The sequence below is a fragment of the Dromiciops gliroides genome, chromosome 3, assembly GCF_019393635.1.
Source record: "Dromiciops gliroides isolate mDroGli1 chromosome 3, mDroGli1.pri, whole genome shotgun sequence".
NCBI classification, from domain to species: Eukaryota; Metazoa; Chordata; class Mammalia; order Microbiotheria; family Microbiotheriidae; genus Dromiciops; species Dromiciops gliroides.
Genome location: NC_057863.1, coordinates 664626722 through 664653010, shown reverse-complemented (window position 1 = coordinate 664653010; position 26289 = coordinate 664626722). Strand labels below are relative to the sequence as shown.

The window sequence follows — 26289 nt, the reverse complement described above, 5'->3', positions numbered from 1 at the left end:
GATTATACCAGAACAATCAAGTTATTCTCCTTTGAAATAGAAACAAGTGAGTAGCAAAATTCTTTGTATAATCACTTCTTTTATATGAGAGGCAGGTGTCATGCAGTGGACAGACAGCTGGTGTCTGAGCCAAGAAGACATCCATTCAAGCTTCACCTCTTGACACTCACTGCATCTGTGTGACCCTGGGCAAATCAATGAAATCCATAGTGTCCTGGGACACTCTCACAAATTTGTGTAGCAGAGAAAGTCTGGAGATGCACTGGTAAAGGGAATTCTCTCATTGGTGAGTTCTCTTTGTCAATGAATTGTTAGAAGTGGGCTCCACCACTATTCTTTTCTTTTATTTAAAAACACACATGCATGTATATACATTTGCACAAGTGTTTCATTCATATGTAGTTATACATGCAAACTGTCTTTGCATCACTTTCCTAGGCAGTCCATGTAGATTTCTTTTCATCAGGTGTGTCTAAAACAATGTTTTCCCCATACTCAGGTGTCTATAATGCAATGTTTTTCAAATGAAAATTCCAAATGATTCACTCATATTGATAGAGAAAGTATAATAAAAATTAGCCCACAATTTCCTTGAAGAATATTTTCCTAGGAATATCCAGTCTCCACCTCACTGCCCTGCCGAGTAGAGCCCCTCCCCACTGTTTACTAGAAGGGGTAGCTGCCTATTGCAGATTCCCTGGTCTTCCTCCCCCAGGTCTAGATCTGCCAACAGTACACTTCCTGTTGTCAACCTTCCCTTGCCTCAGGAACTACTACAGAATAAACCAAGGCTACTCTACCTCCTCTGGGCAGTGGCTCGGTACAGTAGGGTAGAGTGCCAGTGAGGGGCCTGGATTCAGGAGAACCTGAGTTTAAATGTAGCCTCAGGCACCAGCTGTGTGACCTGGACAAGTCACTTCACCTTGTTTTCCTCAGTTTCCACATGTGTACAAAGAGCTGGAAAAGGGAATGGCAAAGCACTCCAGTATCTTTAAAAACAAAAGTCTTGGGAGCAGCTAGATGGTGCAGTGGATAAAGCACTGGCCTTGGATTCAAGAGGACCTGAGTTCAAATCCAGCCTCAGACACTTGTCACTTAACTAGCTGTGTGACCCTGGGCAAGTCCCTTAACCTTCATTGCCCTGAACAGAAAAAACAAATAAAAACAAAACCAAAAAGACAAGTCTAAATTCGATCAAGAAGAGTGACTGTACAACCACAACACTCTACCTATTCTAGATCAACAACAAATCTGATGAAATAGTCTCTGGTGGACTCACCTGGGAAGCTGTTGTCGAAAACAATGTTTCGAGTAGATTGGAAACTCTTTGATCCCAATGGCAGTATCCGGTTTCATGGTGGGGGGCAATGAGGGTTAAGTGACTTGCCCAGGGTTACTCAGCTAGTAAGTGTCAAATGTCTTGAGGCCAGATTTGAACTCAGGTCCTTGTGAATTCTGGGCTGGTGCTTCAAACATCCACTGCCCCACCTAGTTGCCTCTAAAGTGGAGTCTATCTATGCAAGCTTTCTTTGTTTGTTTTTGTGGGGCACTGAGGGTTAAGTGACTTGACCAGGGTCACACAGCTAGTGTCAAGTGGCTGAGGCCAGATTTTAATTCCTGTCCTGCTCAATCCAGGCCTGGAGCTTCATGCACTGCCCCACCTAGTTGCCAACAAGGCCAGTATCTTGATTCCTCCTTGAATGTTTAGAGCCAAGGGCCAATTAAGATACCTCATGAGAGTTTCTGGAATTGATTTCAATTCTATAGGAGGAATACATTCATTCTGCTTTATCAATGGCTGACTTCTCAATGAAATTTGGGAAGCCAAGCCCTTAACACAGCAGGAGTTCCCAAAGAGCTGACCCGAATGTGTGGGGCTTGCTTATCCTTAGCATTTCGCGAAATAAATGAGGCTTCACCTGGAGTTTTTGTACTTCTAGATGGATCTGGACTAGGGGTCAATTTTTGTGCTTTCTATCACCCTTTGGATCTGAAATGTCTTAACCGTCATATTTTAATCACGAAGATATTCGAGGAAAGTCCAGCTGCAAAATCGAAAACGTGAGCATGGAGTACATTTTGCAACTTGAATCTAATTGGCTTTGTAGTAAGAACCTGGGAAGACTTTGAACTAGGCTACTTTAGTAAGTGGTCACATCTCCAGGTGCATTCTCAAGCAAGTTCACACACACACACACACACACACAAACACACACACACACACACAGATACACACGCACGCACACATCCTAACACTCCTACTTAATTAAAGGTCTTGAAAATGTCTGTATAAAGTCCTCCCTCTCAAGTCATCCCTCTTAATAATATTCCTTGTCACACAACCATTGAAATTGGACAGAGCCTTCAGTAAACATCCTCTAGATCATCCCAAAGAGTCTGTTACCTGAACATCCATCTGCTGCTAGAATAGATCTCATTTGCAAGGTCCTGCATTCCGGGAGTTTTATGGAACCTCTCTGATCCATTCCATCCTTCAGTCCTTTGATTTAGTTGAGAAGGTGGAATAACTATCTCCTCGAGGAAAATGAATCTAAAGATACAATTGTAGTTTGACTAGGCTAGAAACCACTTCTTGGTCCCAGACCAGGCTTCCTGGAAGTAGGATTCATCTGTACCTACAAAGTTGTGCAAGAAACAACTCACAAACAGTTGGCTGAGAAACGATTCCATCAAGAAATCCCAGTCTGTTGCCTAGTATTCCTACGAATCAAGTCCATAGGATAAATGCTAAATGATACCAAGTTGTAGATTCTCTGCCCATGTGCATGAGAATGATTCTCATTTCTAAAGTCTAACTACGTTGGCTTTCTTTTTCTCATAGATATTTTCCCAAATTACCCCAAACTCTAACCCTCAATATCTGAAATGTTTTCCTTGAAGGAAAATGTCAGCCATCTTCTCTAATTGTAATACAATTCAGGCAAGACAGAAAAGAACCTTTTCTGCTTTGCTCTGGCCATGTTCCTCTGATGCCTTCCCCTCTTGCCTTCCTTTGTTGTGCCTAACCTGGCCATGTCAGGCTGAGGGCTGAGATCTTCTTTTTTGCTTTTGTTCATTGAGGACATTGATTACTCTGATAAATGTCACCAGAAGTACTTTCCAGGAGGTGATCAAATAGCAGGTTCCGAACCACCTGTCTTCTAATGGGACTTGACCTCAGTGGCAAAATTGATGTCTGTTTCTCAGTGAAGGCATTTGCATTTTGATTTATACTACATGCACTCAAGCAGGGGGAAATACCTACAATGTCATGATGGGAGAGTGTGTATGCCTGTGTCTTGTTTTCTCAAACATTTTGGACTTTGAGAGTTGAACAGCCTTCAGCAAAGTTCATTTCTCATGACTGTTGGTGAAATGGAGATGATGCTGGGTTCCTAAAGGCATTGCCAATAGAGCTTGGGTTCAAAGGGTCCTAAGATGGAAAGTATATGATCATGGCTCTGGAGGGAGATTGCATGCCATCCCACTTGGAGTAATGTATAGCTTATTCCAACTGAGGATATGCCATAAAATTTTGTATAGTGGTAAGTTAGGAAGGTTCCTGAAGCCCTCAGAATCTATTAGGAATTTTGGGAGAGATCATGGTTTTCTTTGTTTTGGGGTCTGTGTGTGTGTGTGTTGTGTGTGTGTGTGTGTGTGTGTACACAGTATTGTTTGTACACTTCTGAAACTCTGAGTCTTGAAAATATAGATGATATATTACCCTTTGTTTTATGAAAATGTGAACAATGTTCTCTCTGCATTTCAGCCTTAAACTATTTGACGAGATAATTTCTGTGAATGATTGTAAGATAAAAGGTTGGCATGAAGATGAAATTGATCTTGCTTTAGCAAAAAGCCAACCAAGTATCAAGTAAGTGCATTTTCCTCCATTCATTGTGATGCAAAGATTGTTAACTCTTCTGGGTGGAAAATTTCATTCAAGTTTAACATTTCCCTGACTAGTTTTGGTTGTTGTGAAAGGGAAATTGCTTTCTCTTGGTCAGTGATCCAGTGCTACGCTTCGTTCCGAGGGCCTCATGGCATTTCTAAAAGCATCGCTGGAGAACTTGAGAATGATTTTGACTTTTTTAAAAAATGAATTTGATTTTTTGACTTTTTTCTTGAGTTGAGGAATTTTTATTCTTCTGGTAATTAAATAGTACCCTAGCAAAAGAGCTTTTGGAAAACCTATTCGAATTACTCATATTTCTGTTCTATGGACATGAAACTCAATGAGACTGTCTTTTGGTTTCTAGGCTTCTCATTCGGAGAAGTGTTCTAAAAGAGGAACTCAAGAAACAGCCATTTTGGAGAATTCAGACAACCAAAGAAATTCATGTTCGCCCCAAATGCACGGTATTGTATGGGCATAGAAACACAGTTTTTGTTCCACTATTTTCCTCTCTTTAAATGGTCATTTAAATGACACCCCTTTACCTAGGCTCAACAATCTGAAAGTTTTGGAGGGGAGGGCAGAAGGGTTTATAAAGTGTATTGAAATATTTGGGGTTAATGAGGTAGGTTCCAAATGTATATTCTCAGTCTTTCCTGCAGGGTTAGATACATTACTCCATCCAATTGAGTGTGTATGTTATTTGTTCCTTGAGACAGTTCTGATGAGAGTAAGGACACTTTAGCCACGTTGTGAAAGAAAACAGAGAAAAACAAAACTTCAGATGAAGGAACTAACAAAAATAATTATGCTTCAATCTGTATTCAGATACCTTCTGTTGTCTCTCTGTAGATGGATTGCATTTTTTATAAAACCTTCAGAGTTGTCTTAGGTCATTGCATTGCTGAAAACAGCGAAGTCATTCACAGCAGATCATCTCACAATATTGCTGTTGTTTTGTATATAGTACATTTCACTTTTCATCAGGTCATATAAGTCTTTCCAGGTTTTTCTGTGAGCATCCTGCTCATCATTTCTTCTTCTTCTTTTTTTTTTTTTTTTAGTGAGGCAATTGGGGTTAAGTGACTTGCCCAGGGTCACACAGCTAGTAAGTGTCAAGTGTCTGGGGCTGGATTTGAACTCAGGTCCTCCTGACTCCAAGGCCGGTGCTCTATCCACTGAGACACCTAGCTGCCCCTGCCAATGTATGAAATATATTGACTTGCTTGATTTCACAGGAAGGGTTGAGGAGGGAGGGAGGAAGAAAATTTGGAAAACAAAGTTTTTGAAAATCAATTTCAAAATATTTTTTATATCTTTTTACATGTAACTTGGGAAAAATGCTAAAAAATGAAAATTAAAAGTGAAGAAATAGAAAAAAAAGAAATGAAAAACAGATTCCGGGCCTTCCACAGACTGACCCCCAACTGAGATTTCCAATCCTTACTCTCCATGATGCTGCTCTGAATACTTAGTAGTGCAGTCTCCCTGCCTTACTTGCCTTTGCCAAATGCCCCTGGTACTGTCACACTCTCCAACCTCCACATGCAGCTCTCCCACTGGAATGTTAGACCTCTCCTCTCTGCCTCTGCAAACCTTGTCCTTCCTTCATGAAGGCTCCCTGATATATTCTCCCAGCTGGAAGTCATCTCCTCCTGGTCATTTCTCTTTCTAATCTTACACAACACTAAGGTCATTCAACAGTTTTCTTTTCATTGGTGGTGTTGATCTCTCCCATCTCATAAGGGATTACATCTTCCTGAAAGGAGGTAGAGTGACCAGGCCTTTGAAGTTTCATCAAGGTCCTATTAGCTAGACAGGCAACTTGCATATAAACAGATTGTGACTGAATGAGTAATAATCATGTTTATTGAGGAGCAGATAGTGCAGAGATGGGGGGTATATTTCAGACTCAAGAATCTAAGTTGTGAAAATCTCATTGGAATTCTGTTGACAATTTTCAGGAAAACCCCGAGCGAAAAACAGGATTGCAAACCGAAGACAATAAGCAGAAGGAAAGAAGTAAGTATATTTCAGGACTTCAGATTACCAACAAAAAAGAAGCAGAATGATGTACAATTGCCATAGAAATCCAAGAGTCATCCAGTTCATGTAAGATGGAATGATCATGGCCTCAGCTGATGGGAGATGCAGTAATATTCAGGTAGCTCAAGATCAGATTAAGGGTCAACAAGAGAAATATCAGAGACATTAGGAGTGGTGATAGAGTTAATTTACAATGCCCATGTCGGTGGATTTTGTCTAGCAAAACAGGCATGTGGTTAAGAACCGATCTATATCTAGACATTCATCCCCATTTGCTTGGTCTGGTTTTGTGTTGCTTACATGGGCAGAGGCTATACACAGTCCCCATAGCCTGTTGGGCATAGTTCCAAATTGCTCTCCAGAATGGTTAGATCAGTTCAGAAGTCCACCAACAATACATTACTCCTCCAAATTTTGCACAGGTTCTCCCATATTTGTTATTTTCCTTTGTAGTCATATTAGCCGATCTGATAGGTGTGAGGTGGTAGCTCAGAGTTGTTTTAATTTCCATTTCTCCACTGAGTAGTGATTGAGAGCATTTTCTTCCTATGTCAATAGATAGCTTTGATGGGTCTGCACAGTTGGAAAGCCTTTTGGGCAGGGTTCCAAATTGTTCTCCAGAATGGTTGGATCAGTTCACTGCTCCACCAAGAGTGCATCAGTGTTCCAGTTTTCCCACATCTTCTCCAACATTGGTCATTGTCCTTTTTTGTCATATTACCCAACTGGATAGATGGGAAGTCGTACCACAGAGTCATTTGACTTGGCATTAATCTAATCAGTAGTGATTGAGAAGAGTTTTTCATATGGCTATAGACAGTTTTAATTTCCTCCTCTTAAAACTGGGTGTTCGTGTCCTTTGACCCTTTCTCAACTGGAAACTGATGTGTCTTCTTGGATATTTGATTCAGTTTTCTATATCTTTTCAATATGAGGCCTTTATCAGAAATAGTGCCTCTAACAATTGTTTCCCACCTTTCTGCTTTCCTTCTAAACTTGTTTGCATTGATTTCCTATGGGCAAAAACTTTTGAATTTAATGTAGTCAAAGTGATCCACTCTGCATTTCATAATGTTCTCTCTCTCATCTGTGCTCGTTAATTCTTCCCTTCTCCACAGTTGTGACAAGCAAACTATTCCTTGCTTTTCTAATTTGCTTGTGGTATCACCCTTTATAACTAGATCTAGTACCCATTTTGACTTTACTTTGGTTTTTGGGATGATGAGATGCTGGTCTATGTATGGCTAGGGCCTAGTTTCCGCCCTTACTGTTTTTTAGTTTCACTAGCAGTTTTTGTCATATAATGAATTTTGATCCTGGAGGCTAGTCTTTGGGTTTATCAAACAGAAGAGTGCTATATTTATTTATTGCTGGGTTTTGTGTGCCTAACCTATTCCAGTGATCTTGCTCTCTATTTCTTAGACAGTACCAAATAGTTTAGATGGTTGCTACTTTATAATGTAGTTTTAGAACTGGTACAGCGGGGACACCTTCCTTTGCAGGTTTTTTTTTCATTAATTCCCATTATATTCTTGACCTTTAATACAGAGGTCATGATACTACACCACCCGTACTACACTTGTGCTTATAAGAGTGAATGACAAGTTGCTGTTCTCCTTTCCTAAACATTGGGGTAATTTTCAGTGTTTTCCTCACCTAATTGTTCTTATTTCTAGGTAATGATGATGAAACATACGGACCTTCGGGATCATCGATTGAAGAGGCCACTTGCAGATGCTGGGGATTCCCTTCTTTAAGGCAAGACCTGTCTTGTAGATGCACAACCAAAAAGGAACTGAATACAATGGTTTGGTCCTCCTGGGTTTTAATTTATAGCCACCATCTTTTTTTCCTTTCTCTTTTTCTTAGAGTCCTGTCCACAGACATTCACCTAGAGTTCTGAGTGTGGGCAGGCAGAAGAGCTGAGTTCAAACCTTGCAATTTTTCCTGTTTGCCCATAGGCAAGAGGGTTCCAAATCCTTTAGACTTAATTTCCTCATCTGAAACATCAGGGAGTAGGACTAGAATGACACCCAACATCTCACAGTGTGGCATTCCTCTCTTCTGCCAAGCCACAGTGGGAGGATGAGCAGACACCCTCCTGTGACTGTGGGCAGGACTGAAACAGCAGCAAGTGCTTGGGACAATTTCAAGTGCCTTCCAACTCTGGGGTCAATATCTATGACCTTACCAAGGGGGAGAAAGAAATCTTCGGGGAATGGGCCCAAACAGAACAGAATTCCTTAGTCATTTTCCCACATGCATGCACACAAGGGGACGTACTTTTTTTAAAGTGCATGTTTCCCCATCTGGCTAGACAAAGAGGACTTACGGCAGATCAAGTTCCTTGGTTCAATGATACTATAACATTTGACTCAGTTTCTACCATGCAGCCTTAACTGGTTATCAAAATGGGTCCTCTCTTGTTCCCTTTGGATTTCAGAAGCCTCCTGAAGAGATCGCGTGTGTCTCCGATAGGGACACAGGGCTATCCTGAGGTAAACTTTTGCTGTCGATGTAAATGTGGCCATTTTCCCATTCGATCCCCTCTATGGTCAGTCTCTTTATAACCTGGATTGTGAGGCAGGAAAAAAGGCACACAAACCTATGTGGTGGTTCAGCTTCTGTGTCATAATTACCAAGGAGTGCGTGTGATATGTGAGTTTGATAACCAGTCTTACAAAAGTTGACTCTTCAATGCAGGTCTTAGAGCAAACCACTGATAAGAGTCTTTCCATGTCTGATATTCTATGGTTTGTAGATTGTATGACATTTTAAGCTTTCCAGTAGCATCTCTCCTTCTTATCCTGGCACCTAGGCATCAATCAGGAAAAGGAAAAAAGGAGGTGAAGTGACTGAATGACAGATTTCTGTGGAATGGGAGACTTGAGCCAAAGGATAATTAAGGTTTATTTTATAGCTCTTGTACTCTCGAATTTCCAGAGTGTATAACATTCCTCCATTTTAATGTACATAGCCAGTGGACCTAATGAAGTCAAGGCAATGGGGTAGGAAGAACATGGAAACAAAGCATTATCAACTGTGGATTTGGGGACTGTGAGATTGATGGTATAAATGAAGGTTTTAAGGAAGGAGAATCAAAGAGAATTATTATGAGCTGAGAATTTAGTGATCAATGATTTTTGTATGGGTTATCTTCAGATAGCTCATGTTGGTTCTTGCTGGTCAGGGATTTCCTTCTCAATAGTTCACTTGCCATCCATTTCAAAATAATTTTCAAAATTTATGCTGGTTTGAATTTCTAGAGTTGAAAACTACATGGCCCCTTAGGGAAATGGGAACATCTCCAGTTATCCAGACTTTTGGTAATTCTGCAGGATTTCTCAAAGATTGCTGACAGCGAATTGTTCTGCTATTATACCAGAAAGGGTTCCGTGAATACTAAGGTCATAGCCAATCCCCAGTTCAAAAAGTGGCAACGCATCCCTGTTGTCTAGGGAAATGAAATGCAGATTCTGGGCCTTCCACAGACTGACCCCCAACAGGGATTTTCTAGAATTACTCTTCATGATGCCACTCTGAAATCCTAATAGCGCAATCAGCTCGCCTTACTTGCCTTTGCCAAATGCCCCTTGTACTGCCACACTCTCCAACCTCCACACACAGCTCTCCCCGTGGAATGTCAGGTCTCTCCTCTCTCCCTCTGCAAACCTTGTCCTTCCTTCATGGACTCTCCCTGATATATACTCCCAGCTGGAAGTCATCTCCTCTTGGTCATTTCTCTTTGTACAATTACACAACACTGAGGTCATTCAGCACTTTTCTTTTCATTGTTGGTGTTCATCTCTTCCATTAAAAATAGAATTACATCTTCCTCAGAGGTAAAGTAACCATGTCTTTGAAGTTGGATCAAGGCCATATTAGCTAGACAGGCAACTTGCATGTAAACAGATTGTGCCTGAATAAGTAGTATCCTATTTACTGAGGAGCAGGGAGTAGAGTGAATGGGGGAGGGGTATATTTCAGACTCAAGAATCTAAGTTGTGAAAATCTCATTGGAAAATTTTCAGGTCAAAGATGAAAAGGCGCAAGAAAACAAGAATAAAAGATGCAGCAATGAGGAAGTGGTACAACTATCAGCAATTCAAATGCTGTGGAACAACGCATGCAGTTCATGTAAGAATGAATCATCGTGGCCTCAGTTCATAGGACATTCAATAAAAATTGGGTAGCTCAAGATCAGCCAAAGGGAATAGAAGAAAGATATCAGAGATAGTAGGAGTGGTGACAGAGTTAATTTAGAATTGCCTTGTATCTGGATTTTGTCCAGCAAATCAGGCACCTGGGTAAGGAATGACCTCTGTGTAGATAATCACCTCCTTTGCTTGGTCTTCTTTTGTGCTGCTTATGAAAAATACCAGCAGGAGGACCTTGTTAAGTTAGGGGTCGGCTGAAGGAAATATTTTCATGGAGGAATCACTGTTTTGTTTGTGGTCACAGAGTGTTAGTATAAGAAGGAACCTTGGTGGTTATCTTTTCAAACCTGCTGTCATCTATAAGTGCAAAGAAGGAGGCACAGAGAGATTCTTCAGGCATGGAGTGGAGACTCCCAGGCTCCTGGCTGCTAATAATGTGCTCTTTTAATAAATCATTTTATTTTCTCCATTATATATAAAGATATTTTTTGAGTTTCTGATTTCTCTCCCAGCCTCCCTCTTCTCCCCAGTCCTGAGGCCAGAAAGCAATTAGATGTAGGTTATATATTACTGTCCTGTTAAACATATTTCCACATAAATCAGAAAGAAAGGAAAATAGGCAAGAAATAATAAACAAGAACAAGAACAAAAAAGTAACCGCAAGAGTGAAAATATTAAGCTTCACTCTGCATTAAGTATCTGTAGTTCTTTTTCGGAATGTCGAGAGCCTTTTCCATCATAAGTCTTTTGGCATTGCCTCTGATCATTGTATTGCTGAGCAGAATTAAGTTGATCACAGTGGTCCATCATAAAATGTTGTTGATAGTGTGTGCAATGTTCTCTGGGTTCTGCTTATTTCATTCAGCATCAATTCATATAAGTCTTTCTGTAACCCATCTACTTATTTCATACAGCACAATGATATGTCGTTACATTCATATACCACAACTTGATCAGCCAATTCCTAATTGAAGGGCATCCCCTCAATTTCCAATTCTTTGCTACCACAAAACAAGCAGCTATAAATATTTTTGTACATGTGTATCCTTTTTCTTTTTATGATCTCTTGGGGAAATTTTAATCCTAGTAGTGGTATTGCTGGGTCAAAGGCCATGCACAAATTTGTTTTTGTTCGTTTGTTTACCTTTTGGGCAGGGTTCCAAATTGCTCTCCAGAAAGGTTGGATCAGTTCACAGCTCCACCAACAGTGCATCAGTGTTTCAGTTTTTCCCACATCTTCTCCAACATTGGTCATTGTCCTTTTTTGTCATATTAGCCAACTGGATAGGTGGGAGGTGGTACTTCAGAGTCATTTTAATTTGCATTTTTCTAATCAGTAGCGATTGAGAACATTGTTTCATATGGCTGCTTAAACTTCTAATTTCATCATTTGAAAACTGCCTGTTCATATCCTTTGACTATTTCTCAATTCGGGAATGACATGGATTCTTGGATATTTGAAGCAATTCTTTATATCTTCTCAATATGAGGCCTGTATCAGAAATACTGCCTATAAAAGGTGTTTCCCAGCTTTCTGCTTTCCTTCTTCTTTTTTATTTTTTAGGCCTTGGCAATGAGGGTTAAGGGCCTTGTCCAAGGTCACACAGCTAGTAAGTGTCAAGAGTCAGAGGCTGGATTTGAACTCAGGACCTCCTGAATCCAGGCCCAGTGTTCTATTCACAGTGCCACCTAGCTGCCCCTCTGCTTTCCTCCTAATCTTGGTTGAATCGATTTCCTTTGGCCAAAAACTTTTGAATTTAATGTAGTCAAAATGATCCACTCTGCATTTCATAATGTTCTCTATCTCATCTGTGCTCATTAATTCTTCCCTTCTCCACAGTTGTGACCAGCAAACTATTCCTTCCTTTTCTAATTTGCCTATGGTATCAGCCTTTGTGTCTAGACCTTATACTCATTTTGACTTTACGTTGGTGAATGGTATGAGATGCTGGTCTATGTCCAGTTTCTGCCATGCTGTTTTCTGCTTTTCCTAGCAGTTTTGTCAAATAGTGAGTTTTTATCCTGGATGCTAGTCTTTGGGTTTATCCAACAGGAGAGTGCTATATTCATTTACTGTTTTGAGTGCCTAACCCATTCCCCTGATCCCCCTCACTACTTCTTAGCCAGTACCAAGTAGTTTAAATGATTGCTGCTGTATCCTTTCTATTTTTTTATTAATTCCCTTGACATTCTTGACCTTTAATACAGAGCTCATGATACTACACCACGTGTGCTACACTTGTGTTTATATAATTGAAGTATGAGTTATTTTGTTAACCTTTGCTAATCATTGGGGTAATTTTCAGTGTTTTCCTCACTGAATTCTTCTTATTTTTAGATAATGATGAGGAAAAAACCGGACCTTCAGAATCATCGATTGAAGAGGCCACTTGCGGATGCTGGGGATTTCCTTCTTTACGGTAAGACCTGTCTTGTAGATGGGTTTTCATTGTATAGCCACCATCTTTTTTTTACTCTCTTTCTTGGAGTCCTGTCCACAGATTTTCAACTAGAGTTCTGAGTGTGGGCAGTCAGAGGAGCTCGGTTCAGACTTAGCTCTTCCAATTTAGCTGTTTTCCCATTGGCAAGAGGATTTCAAATTCTACATACTTATTTTCCTCATCTTAAATATCAGGAAGTAGGACTAGAATAACACCCAACATCTCAAAGTAAGGCATTACTCTCTTCTGCCAAGCCACAGTGTGACTGGAGCAGCAGACAGGCTCCTGTGACTGAGGGCAGGAATAAAACATCAGAAAGTGATTGGGACAGTATCAAGTGCCTCCAACTCTGGCGTGATTATCAAAGAATTTATGAAGGGGGAGAAAGAAATCATTGGTGAATGTGCCCAAACATAAAAGAATTCCTTAGTCATTTGCCCACATGCATGAACAGAAAGAACACAGATTTTTAATGTACATGTTTCCCTTTCTTGCTAAAAATAGAGGACTTACAGCAGATAAAGTTCCTTGGCTCAATGACATTATAAATTCGACTCAGGTTCTACCATGCAGCCTTAACTGTTTATTAAAATGGGTCCTCTTTTGTTCCCTTTGGATTTCAGAAGCCTCATGAAGAGATCGCGTGTGTCTCCGATAGGGACACAAGGCTAGCCTGAGGTAAACTTTCATCCTAATGAATTTTTGCTGTCGATTTCAATAGGGCCGTTTTCCCATCCTATCCCCTCTATGGTCAGTCTCTTTGTAAGCTGGGTTGTGGACTAGAAAAATAGACAGACAAGCTTCTGTGGTGGTGGGTTGGTTTACGTGTCATAATTACCATGGAGTGATTGTGAGATGTGAGGTTGATAATCAGTCTTACAAAAGCTGACTGTTCAATGCAGGCCTTAGAGCAAACGACCTCTAAGAGCCTTTCCATGTCTGACATTCTATGGTTTGTAGATTGTATGATATTCGATTCTTTTCAGTAGCATCTCCCTTTCTTATCCTGACACCTTAGCATGAAGTCAGGAAAAGGAAAAGGGAGGTAAAAAGACTGAATGAAAGGGTATTGAAATGGGAAGCTTGAGCCAAAAGATCTTTAAGGTTTCTTTGACCTCTGGTATTCTAGAATCTCCTGATTGTATGTCATTCCAGCATTTTAAGTCTATTCTTCCCTTCCTTTATTGGGAGGATAAAATTTTATTTCCTTGTCGAGTCCAAAGTACCAGAGTATACCTTTTCAAATGTAAGCTTCACAAATGAAACGGTAAAACAGAATTGAATCCATAGAAGGTGCAGAATTGACAAATGAACCAATGAATAAATATGAACGAATTAATTAGAACCATTTGATGTGCTTAAGTTGTTCTTGTAAGGGCCACGTGTCGATCCACCTCTAACATTATGAGCTTCTAAGATTTTGTAACCTGTGAACAACTAAGCACAGTCTCCCTTTCTTGACTTTGCAGTTTCCAGAAACTTCAAGCTATAGACATTTGACTGTCTCAGAAAGGGGCACTGGAAAATATGCGTATTTTGTTCTCTGAGCTTGGCATGGAGTTTTATTCCAAACATATGCGTCTCCATGGCCAGTGGCTGCTTAAGCAGACCAAAAGCCCACTGATGGTCACTCTCCATAGGGGCTTTCTAGTTCATACAACTAAACTGCAAGGGGCTTCCAAGAACTTATGTTATAAAAAGTGGTGAATGGAAAATAAAAAGATATAACCACACTATAACAATATATGATTCATTCTCCTAGACCCCCAACCTCCCCCCTCCAAAATCAATAGGACTTTGCCAACAGGTTAATCATGGGATAATCTCAAAATTCCATTCATTCTGAAGTAATCAAAATGTGTGTGGGGTTTTTTTCCTGTGCTGTTTAAAATGGGATATCAAGGTTTAGTCAATTTTTTTACCTCCCAGATAGAAAGTGTTTTTTTTTTCTCATAATGCTATCTTTTTCTTTTACTTCATCATGAAGAATCAGAAGAAAAAAGCAACTCAGGATTACTGTTGACATAAATCAGTAATTTTCAGAGCATGAATATAAATATTCTGGCTGAATCCTTCCTGAGCTTTCCTTTCTTAGACTAGTTAACCTATAGAGTCCCGGGCAATGCACAGTCATACATACATTGATCAGAACAATTGAAGCCAGATGGTACCATTTCAAATTAAAGAATGCTAATGCTTTAGATTTTTTCAACCGCAATTACCACTGGGTTCTCTCAATTAGAAAGCAAAGTTCATGAAAGGGAAATTTTATTTCCAGTCTTAAATGATTACATAAAGATCCCTCACCCTCATTCTGGAATGTTGAGAACTCTTGCTTTGGTTCTTTCCCAAATTGCAGAAGTAAAAAAACTTAATATATTTTCAGTTTGGAGATGTAGAAATTATTAGTCCTCTATCTTCCCTGGATACTGACAAAATGGAGGGTGGTGCAATGGGTGGGTGGGAAGTGATCAAGAGAGGAGGTTTTATCCCTGTAAAGTCCAGCTGGGCAGCCACTCTGAATATTCCCTGACCTTTCTGTAAAATCAGTGCCTTCTGGAGTGTGTGTCTACAAAACTGACAGTCCTGGCTAGAAGGACAAAGTGGCCCTCCGTCCTCCTCCTGTCATTTCCAAAGCTGCCCACATTTTAATTCACAACTTGGGTTTTTCTCAGAGTTTAGAGGCCCAGAAAAGATATGACTCCTCCTTGCTCCTGAAACTGCCCCTCAGGAGGAAATTGCATATCAGGGAAATGTTGTTTAGGGCCCTGTCTTTTACTCTATGCCCAGTTTTACAGAAAGGAAGCAAGTTGCTTGCCATATGAGGTTTCATGACTAAGTCGGATGATTTTGCTCCCTTTTGTTTAGGCAGATGAACTCTTTTTATATTTTTTATTATTTATTTATTTATTTGTTTGCCAGAGGGGGTTAAGTAAATTGAGCAGGGTCACACAGCTAGTAAGTGTCAAGTGTCTGAGGCCAGATTTGAACTCAAGTCCTCCTGAACCCAGGGCCGGTGCTTTATCCACTGAGCCACCTAGGTGCCCCCTAGAATGGACTCTTTCAACCTATTATTACTTAATACAAAGTCAAGTCAGGTTCATCCTTTTTCTTTTCCCTCCATCTCCCATTTTAATGGAAATTAACATTGAAGTCAATTAGTTCTTTTTGAAATGCTGACTTGCTTTTTGCTAATGGTCTATTGTAGAAATGATTTCATTAGAACAGAAGTAATTTCATCATCTTATTCATATTGCTCAAAATACGTAATTCTTCCCCTGCCTTATAGATAGTATAAATGGTGAAGTCTGTCTACATGTATATATATATATGTATATATATTATCCGTTCTGGAGATAATTAATCTTTGCTGTTTGCATATTATCTTTCTCAGTGACATTTCCAGGATAGGCTCCTCTCTAGAACATTTATCCTGATGAAAATTGGGTTTTCATCCCCAGAAAATGCTAAATAAGTTTCATTTGTATATTCAATATTTGAAAGATTAGAGACTATAGCTGAATCATCAAGTTGAAAATAACTCTTTCCATTTTCTTTCTAATGAGATCTGGAAGTCATTGAGAATAGAAGTTGCTGTCCTGGCTATAGCCACAGCCATCTCCACCAACCACAGCTAGAGCTGCCAACCTGCTCACCTGCCTGCCAGCCTGCAGAAAGATCGTCCCACACCTTCGACATTGACAGTTTGTTTCTGCACCCTTCAAGGCACAGGACAGCTTCCAACATGGCCACCTCAGCCAGCTCTCTCTTGAACCAAAATATCAAGCCGATGTACCTGAACCATGTACATTTGGATTGATTGTACTGGTGAGGGAGTGCACTGTAGAACTCTCACCCTAGACAGTGAACCAAAGAGCATTGATGAACTACCTGAATGGGATTTTGATGGCTCCAGCACTTTTCAGTCTGAAGGCTCTAACAGTGATATGGACCTTATTTCTGCTGCTCTGTTCTGAGACCCCTTCAGAGGGGACCCCAACAGACTGCTTCTTTGTGAAGTTTTCATGTATAACTGCAATCCAGCAGAGACGACCACTTTGAGGCATACCTTTAAGAGGATAACGGATATGGTGACCAACCAGAAACCCTGGTTTGGAATGGAGCAAGAGTATACTCTCATGGGAACAGATGAACGCCCTTTTGGTTGTCCTTCCTGTGGTTTCCTGGACCCCAGGGTCCCTCTTACTGTGGCGTGGGAACTGGTCACGCCTATGGAAGAGATAGAGCAGAAGCTCCTTACAGTACTTGCCTATAGGCTGGAGTCAAAAGTGGGGGGACAGATGCTGACTTAATGCCTGCTCAGTGGGAGTTCCAGATAGGACCGTGTGAAGGGATAGAAATGGGGGATCACCTCTGGATTGTCGCTTCATCCTCCACCAAGTGTGTGAAGGTTCTGGAATGAGTGGGACGTTCGATCCCAAGCCAATCCCTCGAAACTCGAATGGAACTGGCTGCCCTCCTGACTTCAGCAGCAAGGCCAGGCCAGAAGAGGATGGTCTAAAGATTGTTGAAGAAGCCATCGAGAGACTAAGTAAGCAACACAAGTATCACACCTGAGCCTAAGACCCCAAAGGGGGTCGGGATGATGCCCATCGGCTGACAGGTTTCCCATGAGACATCCAACATCAACAAATTCTCTGCTAGAGTAGCACCTGAATGACCACGATGGTTGGGCAGGACAAGAAGGGCTACTTTGAAGATTTCTGCCCCTCTGCCAACTGTGACCCTTACTCAGTGACAGAGGCCCTTATCCATACCTGTCTCCTCAATGAGACAGGAGAACAATCCTTTCAGTATAAAAACTAAGTGGACAAGACCTACAGATACTTTCTGTATTCCCCACCCCATAACCCTTTACTCATGCCCTCTTCTACCTCACCTCTCCCCTCCAAGCAAACAAACAACGAATTCCCATTTGTCCTTTATTTTTCTGTGATAATAATGACATAGCTGTGGTATTCTTGGGGATTGTGTGTTGTCGCTGTATCCTGAGTCAAGAAACCAATTCACCAATTCACTTTGATTATTGGAACATACTCTTTCAGTCCTTGTGGGACCAGGAATCGATATCTTCCTGAGTCTGACCATGAGCACGTGGTAGAGTGTCCTGGGAAGGACTGGGAGAAGGACTTTGGCAAGGGCCCAGGTACTATTGTGCTGATTTAACTTCCCCAGGAGGACACGTGGAGTGGACACACCCCACCTAGCTGACTTTGAGCCTAACCCGGCACAGCTGCCGGTCTGCACCACCGTTGTCTGCAACTGTCATGAAGTCTGGCCACGTTTTATCCTCCCTTACCATATAGAGAGTTTCTTCCCTCTTCTTTGGTGGCAGCTTCCTGTAATCATCTCAGATGCCATAGGATGAACAGAGTATGGGATTTGGCCTCGATATCTCTTAGCAGCTAGCTGAGGCAGATGCTTCCATTTCTCCTAATGGCATGGGGGTGGACAATGAGGCAAAGGATACAAAGAATGATGAAACTAGGTTAGGAATCCTTTTCTTAGACAATATCACAATGGTCTCAGTCCTGTCTTAAAGAAGGCCATATGGGCACAACCTCTTCACTCCTTTACCGATGCCTTAAAGGGACATCCACTTTTCTTAGCAGTTATGACAACAGAGGTCAATCAGACAGCTTGCTTTGAGTTCGTGTTTGTGTTGCCGTTCAACCCATAACTAGGACTCTGAAATTCTGAAGTGGAATCTCCCCTGACAAGAGAGGGAATGAAATGATGTCAAGAAAATAATAATCATCATAAGGAGAAAAGAAGAAGAAGAAGAAAGAAGAAAGTAGAAGAAGAGCTTCTACTTTTCTGTTTTGACTGTATCTGAGATTCATATGTAAAAACTGGATAAAGTCTACTTGTCAGATCTCTAAAAGATTCTGAATTTCATTAGATAGCTATTTTTAAATTTGAATTTTACCTTTGATGTAATAAACATTTTTATTGATAGTGTTGGGTTCTATTTTCTCTCCTTTCCCACCCTGTGCTCCCCCATCCGGGAGTCCACAAGCATTTCCATGTAGGTTCTACACCTGTGATGATGGAAAACATTAGTACCTTTATCATTTTTCAGAAGAGCAAAATGCAGGAAAGTGAGAAGAGCCTGCTTCAGTGCGTTGCATCCATAGCAGTTCTTTCTTTGGAGGGGTAGAGTCAGTTTCCTCCATAGTCCCCTGGGATTTTGGTGACTCCTTGTCTTGTTGAGAATAGCTGAGTCATCCAGAGTTGTTCATCCAACAGTATAGCTGTCTCTGTGCACCACGTTCTCTTCCCTATCCATCTGTTCCTTCCTTGGTGTCATTATTTTACTGTGGAGGAAACTGGGGCAAGCAGGGGAAGTGACTGGTCCAGGGTCACCCAGCTAGTGGTGTCTGAAGCCAGACTTGAACTTGGCTCTTCCTGGTCCAGGCCCAGGCTTCTGTCCTGTGTCTCCAGGTTCCTCCAGGGCAGGCAAACAAGGGCTTAACAGCAAAACCTGAGACCCAAGTTCCAATTTAGGTATGAGCTCTAAAAGGGATCCAGACCCCGTCATGGGTAACTTCAGACTTGAGTCTTCATTAATACAAGTCAGGGCCTAGGTTCTCATTACCCGCATGAATCAGAACCCACAAGAAGAACAGAAAGAGGCAGGTCATAGAGACCTTAACAATAACATTGATACACAGACAGGGTATAGAAATTCAAACTGAAAAATGAAAGGATATTAAAAGTAGACATGGGAATGAAAAGGTGACATGTGCAGAAAAGTTCAAATTTGTCCCCAGATTCACCTTATGACTGGTAGCCCCCCAAAACACACCTCCACAGAAAAAGGCACCCACCTTTGGGGTTGGCTCAAGCCCCCAGGAACTCCCAATTAGGAGAAGCCAACACCTGTACCTCCCTAAAGTGGAGATTATTATAATGAGAATGATGATCAATTTATCCAGGGTATAAATATAGCTGTCTCATCTTTCCCTATTCCAGAGACACCTCCATGGTGCCCTCCCTGTGGTCACTCACAGTCCTGCAATAAAACTTGGGAAACTGAGTCACTGAGTCTTGTATTTCTTTTGGGACTCTAGAGCAATTTGACCCTTTATTCCAGCCCACATCACTGGGAGGAAGCACCCCTGCTCCCCCCAAGAAGACTCGTGGCAGTATTTCCCCAAAGATCCAAGGGACTTTCAGAGGAGGGATCCTGTGCCCTTTAAGAGGTCGGCTGTCAGCCTCTGCCTCAGTTTCCCTGTCTGGGAGAAGGGGGTGATCCGGTCCCCATTAGATGAATGAGCACTTATTAGGCGCCTACTGTGTGAGGGGAGGCCAAGCCCTCCAGCAGCTTACTCTCCAAAGGAGGGAGCAGAAAGGGTGCAGGGAGCACGCCCCTTTCTCCGGCCAGGGGGAGAATCATGTCACAAGCCCTTTCTCTGCCCCCAACCACAAGCACAAAGCACTGAGGAAGAAGCGCCCCTGCCCCATGATTGGATGTTAGATTGTGAGCTCACCAACTCTAGGTATACGTGGGGACGTTCCTTTTCCAGATTACTCTAAAAACCTAGAGGATTGGGCCTATCTTTGCAAGACTTCAATGCGTAATTGGGTTTTGCCCGTCCTCATGAGGATGTAATAAACCTGTCTCTTGACAGTCACATCCCAGTGACTCCCTTGGTGTAACTATTGAAAAACCTGTCTCATAATAGGAGCAGACAATACCACTCTCCCGTCTGGCATCTCCCAGCCTTTGTCTTCCTTCCACACTGCCCAGATTTGTTTTGCCAAAGCTTGCTCCTCTTTTGTTCCTCTACTCAGGATTCCAACCAAGTCAAGGGGAATTAGGGCTCTGCTATCAGCCATCACCCAGCCCTCTGACTCAGGATGGCCCACACCTGGTGTGTGTGGGGGGGCACTAACGATTAACCCTCCCCCAAAAGTCAAAGTCCAGGGCAGCTAGGTGGCACAGTGGATAAAGCACTGGCCCTGGAGTCAGGAGGACCTGAGTTCAGATCCGGCCTCAGACACTTGACACTTACTGGCGGTGTGACCCTGGGCAAGTCACTAAGCCCCAATTGCCACACTAAAAAAAAAAAAAAAGTGAATGTCCTACTTTCTTCCACTAGAACTGCCGTGGCTGCGACTGCCTGAATGCAGCTTGGCCATCCCTGGGCTACTGGGTCCAGGGTTTTAGATAAAAAGGCCTCTTTTGTCCTCCCCAAACCTGGGCCAAAACTCACAATGCTATTCCTTTATCAGTATTAACAAGGAGATGGAAGCCTTTCTGTACCGCCGGGTGTGAGGGGAGTACAATCTTATTGATTTCTCTCCAGTCTTGTACAAGCCTGTATGTTCCATCTGATCTCCTGACTGGAAGTATGGGCGTATTGTAGGGAGCATGTGTGGGTTCCAAAAAGCTTTTTCTATTCATTAATAACATTTCACAACTCACAGTAGGTTTGGACATGATAGTTTTCAATTTCAAATTGCCATTGCAACAAATTGGCTTCCAAATAAGATAGAAAACCTTCGAAATTACACGTTACATGTTGTATCCTGGATATGTCTTCTTTTTCCCTTCTTAAGAAACAGCTTAAAATTTATTCTTATGTGAGAAGGAATATTCCCCAACCCGTCATGACATAAAATACTTTCAAATGCTAAATATAGCTCTCTTATTCAATCCTCAACTTCAGAAAGAAACCTTTAAGACTGGAATTTCCCAGCATTGAATTGAGGAAAGTTTAACTTTATCTCTGCTCCCCTTCTCTCTCATCTAAAGTGTTTGCAGTGGGGAGGAATTTCAGCTTCTTCTAAACCAAAAAGGAAATACTCAATTAACTCATTCCAATTATAATCACAAATTATACTAGGCCCCTTCAAAAATTCTCTCATTATTGTTTTTGTCGTAGTTGTTGCTATTTCAAATTACAGTATCCCAGATCCCAATACAACTTAAAATTACCCAGAATTTCTTTTTAACCAGACTGAGTCTTTACCTCTGACTTTCTTTTCCTCCTGTCTTTCAAGATAAGAGAATGTGCTAAGGATTTCAAATCCCATCCCCCTCTAATACCAAATTACGTTTCACAAAGAGATCCCTTTTAGGACAAAAAGCGAATTACTCTACTTTACTGAGGATCTGTTAGATTTTAAAACCTTAATATACAGCTGAGAATATTTTTACTATGCCCACTTCACAGAAAACCATGATCACATTCAATGAAATTCATAACCCAAAGGAATTTAGAGAATCCAAATCTGACCATATCTCTAATACAATAAACTATTAAACTGTTGGGCACTTTTCCTTTCCATGTTACAAATCAATCACCTTGAGGTGGTCGGTTTAAAATTATACAAATAGAACAATATATATATTTCACTTAGAATTAAATCAGAATTAATTCAATTAAACCCGAATTTGGTTCCTGAATGTTATCATATGGAATCTCATTGACAATTTCACTTTAGTATTAATTCATTCCATAACCACTTAATCTACGCACTATTTTCCTGGTTTTCTTCCTTAAATTGTTCCACTACAAAAGAATCTTTTAAATGGCAGAACATAGTTTGTATGATCCCTAAAGTATCTTCAATAGATAGCCCAGTCAAATTCATTTACCCTTCTTGATTCCCTAATAACACAAACTTTTCTTTTGCCGGTTTAAAGGAATATTTTAATGCCATATTCAACCCTCCAATCAGTCTGAACAAAATGCCAGGGCAGCAAGATTCCTTCTGCTCCTCCCCCACTTCCTTAACCTAGCCAGTTTTTAGTGTAGCTTTAGCAAACAATGAAACAAAACCTTTTCTTTCTAGATTCCAAGCACAAATTTAGACATACATAATTTTATTTTTTTAAGATTTCCTTTCTTAATTCTGATTTAGACTGGTTAAAGAAGTTCCAATAGGCCAATTTACCTTATTATTTCTAGTCAATTCTAATCATTTTTAAACAAAGTTCGTGCACATCAAGAGCATATTTCTTAACCATTTGCAATGCAACAGATCTAAGAGAGGGCTTTGCTAAATTAGATATGCCTCTACCTTTTACTCTGAGATATTCTTAGCCCCTAGAAATAGTTTGATGGCTATCCTGTATTCCAAGCCAAAAACTGAACTTAGGCAGTGTGGTTCAATGATTAGAGACCACACACACAAAAAAGTATTATTCCTTGAAATTTTTACACACTATAAATAACTCCTGACTTTTTAAACTACTCCACCACAAGAAGATCTTAAGGCAGATATACACTAGGCGTTTGCTCTCTCCTCCCCCACAGCAGAAAAAGGGGAAAGGTGGGGGGTGGGGGAGAAGGGGGCTTTCTTTTCTTTCTTCTTTCTTTCTCTCTCTTCTCTTTCCTTCTTCTTTCCTTCTTTCCCTCTCAAAAATCCCAACTATTCAGTCTCATACCCCTGGTCACACTGTCAGTGCAGACAGGGCAGGCCATGTAGGCCAGCAAACAGCTTCCTAACCATTCATTCGTCCTTCTCATTTAATCAAACTTCACTATGCCTTCTCAACATACTTAAACCATCTGAAACTAGCAAACTGGCAGCTTAGCCAATACTTCACTAAAGGACCCCATTTGTACACTTTAAGGGTAGAACCAGGGGGTTTTCTTCTTTAATCTACCTATCACAAATTTCAGGTATTCTCTTAGAGCAAATTTGTCACATTCACTTTTTCCTTTGTTTACCTGAGGCTACAGCGAATCCACATTCTAATGGCCTAATTCAAATTCTGAGTAATTTACAATTCTACAACCTCTCCTGCCACAACCTCTCAGTCCTGTCTCTAACTCAAACTAGGAAATGAATTTCCCTTTCTTCTTCTTTTGTCAAGACAGTTTGGGTATTTCTGTCATGGGGGATCAGGAAGCCTTGGCTTCTATTAAACCTGCTGTCTCTCAGGACACTTCCTCTACAAATGTCGAGGTCACCCACATCTGAAACATGAAATCAGGGCTCTGACTCTCTGCTCTGGGCCATTTGTCTGCTGATCTGCTCCCGACAGAATCCTTTTCCCCTGGTTTCTGTTTGGGTTCCGTCTGGCTGGCTTATTAAACTGGGAGGCAGAGGCTTGGGCTATCTGGAGCACAATTGTAGATGGCTCCTGTTGCTGTCGTAATTGCTGACGAAGCATTTGGCTGTATTCTCTTCTCTCTGCCTCACCTCGCTTTACAAAAGCTCTCTGAGCCATCTGGAACAATTCATCCAAAGATTTAGTGGACCAGTTTTGTTCTTTCTGCAATTGCTTACTAATGTCTATCCAAGAATTACTTACAAAATTCCCCCCAAGAATGATTTGTGCTGTATTTCCATCGGGATCCAGCCCTGAATATTTTCTCCTGCCTTCTCTGAGCCGGGTGAAAGAGGCAATAGGGGATTCATCTTTATCTTCTGTAATTTCTGATATCTTGTTAAGGTTCTGCTCACAGGGTACTGCACTCTTCATTCCCTTATGCTCGTCTCTGGGAATCTCAGGCAAGGGTCCCACCTCATCAGACTGTGTATTTTTAGATTGTGTCTTTCCCATGTTGTCTCACAGGGAAACTGATTCTTATCCAATTCTGTTTTGTTTTGTCTTGAAAATATTTCTATTTTTATTTAATGTCACTTGGGACTCCTGGCAATTATTAAACTTTACACTCCTCTAGATGTCCTACCCGTCTTTTGCTCAAGGTCTCAGCCTGGTCCGGCCTTTTGACTCTGAACTCACCGGGCTCCTGTCTTGGCTTGGGATGCCTGATCAACCTGGCCCAGCATGGTCCTCCTTAAAAAGATCTCTACCATCTGGCTGGGTTTTCAGACCCGCAAACGCAACAGGTAAACCTAATTCCCCCCTAGGGGAGTTCCTGTATTTGGTTCAGCGTGTCTATTATTGGTTAGGCGTCCCCAGATCCGTTTTCAACCCCGCAAGAATCAATAGGCCCTAGAGAAGCGTCCTAAAATGATTCTGTATCTCGGATCAGGGGGAATATTCAGTCCTACTGACCTGTTCAACCCTGCAAAACTTCAGCAGACCTTAGGATGATTATAAGTAGAGGTTCTTGATTTCTTCCTCGCTGCTGGTTAGACGACACCCACTTCCCTCCCAGAGGGCATTCACACAGCACCCCTTCCTCCATCCCCGCTCCATTCTCACTTCGTGCTCAATCGCACGTCTCATTCACACATCACACATCGCACTCTGGCCACTCAAGTCCAACCCCTTCATAGAAAGCTTCCCCCCCAGAATGGTCACCCAGTTTACTCACCAATCTGGGTCTGTGTTCATGTTGCCATCAAATACTTCAGCCGGCATTTCTGTGTCTGCTTGGCTTTTAAGTCTCTCTCTCTCTCTCTCTCTCTCTCTCTCTCTCTCTCTCTCTCTCTCTCTCTCTCTCTCTCTCTCTCTCTCTCTCTCTCTACCTCTAGGCATCAAAGCTGAGAAGACTCAACAAGAGCCAGAACCCTGAACCTGCTGAACTCAGCAGGGACGTCCTTGTTCTGAAGGACAGGCTCCTGAGAGGCTACAAAGATCCTCAAAAAAAGGTCGGAGAGGCAACCCCATCTGTTTGGGACAAACTGCCTCAGTTTACCCAAATAACTCGAGGACACCACCAAGTCAAGCAGAGACAGGTTTATTACATCCTCATGAGGACGGGCAAAACCCAATTACACATTGAAATCTTGCAAAGATGGGCCCAATCCTCTAGGTTTTTATAATAATCTTGAAAAGGAATGTCCCCAGGTATACCTAGGGTGGGTGAGCTCACAATCTAACATTCAGTCCTGTCTCACCCAAGGTGCGTGCCCAGCTCGTGATCCATGTGGGGAGATATGTCCAAGATCAGAGGGGAGAAGGGGAAGGGGTACAAGTCTGAGGAATGTCAAAGAAAGAGGGAGGCAGAAATCACTCCCTTATCAGACTGTAATTAATCCATGACAGGGACTGCGGTTTTGACATGTGAGAGGGGAGTAAGCCGACGATTCAGAGACACGATTTTTATTACAGGCCATAAACTAAGGTGTGGCTGACCTGTGGAAACTAAGCAGAAGTAAAGTAAATAGTGCTAATTGGTGGTACTGTGACAAGGAATAAAACTTACTGGGGGACTGGATATTTTCCAGACCCCATCCCCAAAGTTTACAGACCTGACCCAAGTCCATTATCTCAACAGTAAAACTTAAAGGAGACAGTGAGAATTTAACAAGCAATTAACTTTTAGGCAAAGCGAGGAGCTAGTTATTCTGGGGGGTGGGGGCTAGGTATCTTTCAGACTCCATCCTTAGAGTTTAATCTGACTCAAATCCATAATTATCCCATGCACTTAGGATGCATTGCCCTTGGGGGTACCAGAGAAGAGATGGAGGGCAAGGCCAATGAGAGGATCAGGAGATCAAATGAACATGGGGTTCAGGGATGGTGGGTTAGCTTCAAGCCGCCTCGACCAACTGAGGCCAAAGCCCATAGGATGTGCTGCTCTGGGGTCTGCATTGTTGTGCGTACACTTTCTCACCATGGTAACCAAATACAGGGTTATAAAGAGGCATGAAGCTGAGGAATACCCTGGCATTTACCTGCTATTTTGTTGGAGAGTGGATGGATGAGAGATTACCCGTATCTCTGAACTATTTTGTGGAGATATTCTAAGTCGCTCATAACAGTCTGTGAGACAACGGCCTTCCTTGTCCCAGTTGGTATGTGCTCCCTAATTCTGCCCTGGATGATTGGATTTGCTGGTGTTCATCAGACAAG

At 41.7% G+C, this 26289-nt stretch overlaps 2 pseudogenes; one reads left to right on the top strand and one right to left on the bottom strand.

The window, feature by feature from the left end:
• Window positions 1–1356, bottom strand: part of LOC122748427 — a 36288-nt pseudogene extending 34932 nt beyond the window's left edge.
• Window positions 1357–16278: 14922 nt separating this feature from the next.
• Window positions 16279–17366, top strand: LOC122751880 (annotated as a pseudogene).
• Window positions 17367–26289: the final 8923 nt, after the last annotated feature.